The sequence below is a fragment of the Lactuca virosa genome, chromosome 4, assembly GCF_052849685.1.
Source record: "Lactuca virosa cultivar CGN04683 chromosome 4, Lactuca_virosa_CGN04683_v6, whole genome shotgun sequence".
NCBI lineage: Eukaryota > Viridiplantae > Streptophyta > Magnoliopsida > Asterales > Asteraceae > Lactuca > Lactuca virosa.
In genome coordinates, this window is record NC_136429.1 from 357,133,231 (window position 1) to 357,139,230 (window position 6,000).

The 6,000-nt window shown below is 35.3% G+C and overlaps 2 long non-coding RNA genes across 3 annotated transcripts; both read right to left on the bottom strand.

The window, feature by feature from the left end:
* Positions 1-300: 300 nt before the first annotated feature.
* On the bottom strand, positions 301-799 carry LOC145169333 (uncharacterized). Of its 2 annotated transcripts, none has more exons than XR_013742438.1 (3): positions 701-799; positions 548-602; positions 301-466 (listed from the first exon to the last, which is right to left on the bottom strand). It is a non-coding gene; the product is annotated as an uncharacterized LOC145169333 (long non-coding RNA). The 2 variants fall into 2 exon arrangements; XR_013742439.1 differs by having other exon boundaries at positions 301-469.
* Positions 800-849: 50 nt separating this feature from the next.
* LOC145168969 (uncharacterized) lies at positions 850-2,063 on the bottom strand. The gene is made up of 3 exons (XR_013742204.1): positions 1,948-2,063; positions 1,171-1,238; positions 850-1,078 (listed from the first exon to the last, which is right to left on the bottom strand). It is a non-coding gene; the product is annotated as an uncharacterized LOC145168969 (long non-coding RNA).
* Positions 2,064-6,000: the final 3,937 nt, after the last annotated feature.

Genomic DNA, 6,000 nt, shown 5'->3' on the forward strand with positions numbered 1-6,000 from the left:
GGAGTCGAAACAACAAATTTCAATAGTAACACATTCTTTCTTTTTTATTTTTATAAAGACTTGATACTCTTATATTTATCATGTCTTTTTCATACTAACACCCTTGGTCAAGGAATCAAAACAGCAAATCTACTAAATTTGTCAAGGAGTCAACACACAGGCAAATTGGTCAAGGAGTCAAACAGCAAATTACTATACTTGCCATCATTAATCTTCACGACATAAAGACGGGATATGATGTCTTTTTCATACTAATTACAACAAATCTACTAAACACCATGATATTATAAACAACCCTCGTCACTCATCAACATAATCTGCAACCCTATCTCTTAATTACTAATCAAATTAGCATTCTCTGTCTTAAAAGTTATTGCAAACACACAAAGTACATTTACGACATGGAACTCGTACATTTATGAAGACTCATACTTGCAGACACATTCAGTCTATTCTTTTGGTATTGCTGCTAAAATATCAAAACATACAAAAATTATGATATAATTCTATTCATAATTCTATCTCAATTAAAAATATCAAAACTAACCTTTGTTGCATCTTCATTTTCATCATTGTCATCATCATGAGGAATCATCGTTATCCTAAAAAAGAATGCATCAGCGTTTTTATCCTACATGAAAACTTCAACGTTTTTATCCTACATGAAAACTTCAACGAAAACATTTATGAATTTATGTACCTCATCATCATGTCAGAACTTGTATCATCTTTAGAGAAAGTGATCACAAACTGGTCAAGGAGCCAAAACAGCAAACTTCAATAGTAAACCAATATAAACTTAGAGATTCTAAGTTAGTAAAACAATATGTTTGAGAAAAGGATATCCAAGCTTAGAATTAGGTAGGTAAAAAGGTAGTTTAATTTTATATCCAAAGATGTTGACACTGCCTTTTTTCCTGTTGTGTGAGATCTGAAAACTTTGGCCATACACCACATCCAATGGTAGTTGTGGCCGCCTCTTAGGGTGAAGGCGTGCAAATACACGCTTTTTGCCATTCTCAGTGATGTGCAAGGAAACAAACTCCGGTGTTTCATTCTCGATTTCTATAAGAGAAACCTGAGCACAAATAAATTTAGTTAGTTGTATTGATATTTGATAACATAGCAAATTAAGCATATACCACTGTTGCAAAAGTTATAGTGTTATACCAGTGTAAGACGCAAAAATTTGTCTTCAAGGTTGACATCAAACGATTCACCACTTTTAAGCTCAATACCTAAATCAAAACGATATGAGTGTGAAAAAAATTGAAGAAACTATACAGCTTGGAAAAAGGTAACACGTGAAACAAAACAGAAAGGTAGTGTTAAATACATTTGATATGAACACAACCAACCATTTTTTTTTCACAATATATTTTTAGAATGCAGATAGGGCTGTGTTCATAAATATGAACCTTAAACACCGGTGCCTATATAAACACCCACAATCACCATATTTGTAACATAGCAAGCGCAATGATGCAAATAGCACTCCTAAATGCAATCTTATAAATCCAATTTATTGCCCGTTTCAAAGATACATAAATACACAAACAGAAACCATCCAATTTATATACACAAGCAGGCTTTGTAGATGCATAATACAAACACACACACAAAAAAATAATAATAAATAAATAAATAAATTTATTTATATACATGTAGTTGCCAACAGTAAATTTACCAACATGGAAAAAGTATAACACAATCTTAAAATCTAGACCAACACTTGCACATCCTCTTTGCTAATAAGAAAGAGAAATTTCTTCAAACAATCACCAGATCAAACAACCTGGTTTAAACACGTTACCGGCATCATTATCAAAATCAAAAAAAAAAATCCAAATTTTCATATAAAAAAAAAAAAAAAACCCGAACGACATAATTGAAAAGGAAGACATAAACAGAGTGTAGCTATAAAAATGTAGACAGTTGGTTAGTTACTCCAAAACGTCTTTGATGGTCTTATTATTGGATTCATTATTGGAGAGGAAGAGAGATATTTGTGCGAAAGCTATTTGTGCGAGAGAGGGAGCGGCAGAGGCAGAGAGGCAGAGAGAATGAGTTGGGTTTTGCGGAAACAAATATTAAAGATTCGTATCAACGTTTTTGTTTTTGGGGCTTCTTACAAAAAAAAAAAAAATCTTAATAAAACAAATCCATCATGTTTTATTTTTTATATTTTACCGTAGCTTTGTTTATAATTATTAAATTATTAGGGTTGTTCACTATTCGGATAAAACCGAATATTGGACTATTTGTTTCGGATTTTTGGATTTTTGGATGAGTTTCCAGAAAAACCGAATTATTATTTTGGATATCGGATTGTTTACGGTTTATAAACTTAAAACCAAATAGTCCAAAAAAACGAATAAGAGTTTATTATTTATTTTTATATATATTTGTTTCAAATATACATCTTTTAGTTATTTATTAATGACAAAATTGCAAAAATAGTCCCTATGGTATACATTTTTTTGGGGTTTTAGTCCAAACCACGACTTTTTTGGATTGGTGGTCCTTTTGACATAGTTTCGTTGCATTTTTTTGGGGTTTTATGCTTTTTCTATTTAATTTAAATGAAAAATAAAATAATTAACTAATTTGGGGCCCACATCTCTCTCTATCTTCTCTCTCTCTCTCTCTCTCTCTCTCTCTCTCTCTCCCCCATTTCTTACGGTTCTTTCTTTCTTTCTTCTTGATTTCCGGCAAGACCACCCACCAAAAACGGTGTTTTCCGGCCACCAAGGAAGACAAACAACTCCTATCATCATCTTCCCTTTTTCTATTGACAATCACCACCCAAACACCCTCATCTTCTGTTGCTAATTCTTGATTCCCCTCTCCCTCTTTTTTTCTTCGACTCACCAGAAAAACAAAACAAAAGAAGGATGCTATTGTCTCCGCTCCAGCTACCTGCGATGGTAGATATGTTAAGGGGGAAAGGAACCCGTTTTTACGGCGATCCTCTTGGCTTAACTTCGTCGCCGGCAGCCACAGATCGAGGTGAAGGTAAGCAGCAAATAGTAGCACCGAAAAATGGCAGAAGGGGCTGTGTACGTCGACGAGGGGCAGTAGTCGACGTCTCCGACGAGCAAAGGGAGCAAGGATCTTCGGGGGTGTTTCGTTGTGGAATCGATGAGCAAATGGTGGAGGGGATAACTGCTCTTCGGCAAGCCCTCGTGGGTTCCTTTCTTGTCGTCAACAGTAATGAAAACGAAGGAACAAAGCAGTGGTAGCAGCGGCGAATAGGGGGTGATTGGATGTTGCTGTTCGACAAGAAAGAACGAGGGAGGACGAGAGTCGATTTTTCGGTGGTGAATCACGAAGGAAACGGAGGCTGCTCTGGCGGCTTCCCTTGGCTTCTTTCCTCCTGTCACCGACAGTTAAACACGAAGGGGCAGGGGTGTTTGGGTGATGCTTTTTGAAAATTGCAAAGGTGTTTGGCAGCTGGGATTGAAGAAGGAGAAAGGAAGGGTTTGTTGCCCATGGTGGTGGTCGGGAAACGCATCACCTCCGGTGGAGTTTCTTGGCAGCAAAACGGAGAAGAGAGAGAGAGAGAGAGAGAAAATGGGGTGTGGGCCCCATTTTATTATTAATAAAACATTAAATTAAATAGAAAAAATATAAAAGATATATCTAGAGGGCAATTTAGTCATTTCAATTTTAGGAGGGACCATTTTCACATGCAAACTAGTCCAAAAGGACCACGAAACCAAAAAAGTCATGGTTTGGACTAAAACCCCAAAAAAATACATACCACAGGGACCATTTTTGCAATTTTGTCTTTATTAATTTGCTAAATTGTATTTTTAAATAGCTTAAAAAGTATTATCCAATAAAATACTTCAATGTATACTTTTCAATAGCTTTATATCTATAAAATATTGACTTATAATGAATTTTTTAATAGTTGTTCATAATTTTAATCCTTGCCAAACATTTCATATATATATATATATATATATATATATATATATATATATATATATATATATTAAACTTGGACAATTGTTAGGAATAGTAAACTTCATCATATTTGGGCAAAACCAGTCATTTGGTTATTCAAATCCGTCTCTTTTCTACCTTTGGTGTTTTTATGTCAATATTTATATTCTTGGTGTCAGTATTGGGTTTTGAGATTTGCTGGCATACTACGTGTTATCTCCTCAGACAACCCACCACCCATGTCTTGTTTTGTTATTTACTTTGTAATCTATGTTATGTGAACCACATACTTTGTAAACACTTTCTTTCTAATGAAATGGTTGTTTATTTCTTTGATTACTATGATGTATGTCTTGATACTAAACATGACGTCCTCCAACCCCGAACGTTTCTGCCGTTCTGGTTTTGGGGTGTGACAGATTGGTATCAGACCATTGTTTATAGTGAACTAAGTATATCAACCGATAAAAGATATACAACTATAAATACAATGGGGCCGAAGTGCTCTTGATAATATTATATTTTAAAAATATAACAATACCTTATAAAAGTATACATACGTGCTTATACATATATACATACTAGAATAAGTATCACAAGAAGAACAGAACAGAAGTATTTAAAGGTTGAATATTGCGGTCAAACCTGGACAGTTATGTAATTATAGCTAGGATCAATATAGCCTGATCAACTATATTCATTCGAGTTGTGACCGACATGTGTTTGGGAGTGATGTGGTGTTGCAACAGTCTTAAAACCTACCTAACTCTATTCAAGGGAATTCTAGATCAGAACATAAGGATAAAATGCTATGGGAGTATTTTATGATACTATAACACAACAACAAGTTTAAAACATACCAAGTTCATTACATTAAAATACTACAGGAGTATTTTAGCCACTATATAAATAACTTATGTGATAACTTAAACGACCCTTACGGATAGGTCTATAATCTTGCAATGTATACTCCCAAGGTTTTATATAATTGAGATTTTATAGACTTAGAATTTGTGATCTACGCTTCACTACCTGTTCCTTGTTTGGTTGTGGTTTTGGAGTATGATCACTTATTCGAAGGTCTATTTAATCTTAAATTATATACAACTTATATACATTGTGCAATTGTAGAAGGACTCTGTAAGGATCACCCCATAATGTTTCACTTAAATCTCATAGATTCTTTACACACTTCCATTCTCGCACGAAAAACCCAGATAAATGTAACCACTTCCTCATAGCGGTCAACAGAAGAGTCAAGGAGGAACAAGAGCAAGTTGATGAGAAGTTTTCAAAGAAGGATCAACCGAAGTAACCAAAACGTCTTATGCATCACACTAATAAATAATAATATTGGTTAACTTAATGAGTTAGTGGAAACACTGCTCACACTATGTGTTAGGATTATTTTCTTTACATGCAACTGGTAATAATTTTCCAGGTCACAGGTATTCATTCGAGGATAGCCATTTCTAAATTCATAAAGTTTATTTTGTATAGACTACCTTTATGAATTGTTTCCAGACCCAGATACACTCAGAACTAGGATAACCTTGTCTTTCAGCTTTCGGCTTATAAACCACTGCTATAGACTTATTCCATCTCATCTTTGTATTCTTTTAGCAAAGATGCCTCCTCGCAGATTACACAGACGCACTACTCCGATAACTCCAAATCAAACACCACTACTTCCTCCACAGTTCGATCCTGCTGCTCTCCAAGAAGCGATATCAGCCGCAGTGGCAGCTGCTCTATCTCACATCAGCGAAAGTGGTACCTACAGAACTGGTAGCGGTACCCACATAACCCCCGTAGTTACTCACGGACACCCAAGGGAGTGTTCGTATAAGGACTTCTTGAACTGCAAACCCAATTCCTTTAATGGAAATGGTGGAGTCATCGATCTGATGCGATGGTTCTAGAAAACAGATTCGGTCTTCGAAATATGTTCGTGCTCCGAAGGGAGCAAAGTAACGTTTTCTGCCTGCACCTTCTCAGACAGAGCCCTGACATGGTGGAACAGCCATGTTAATTCACTGACCCTATCAG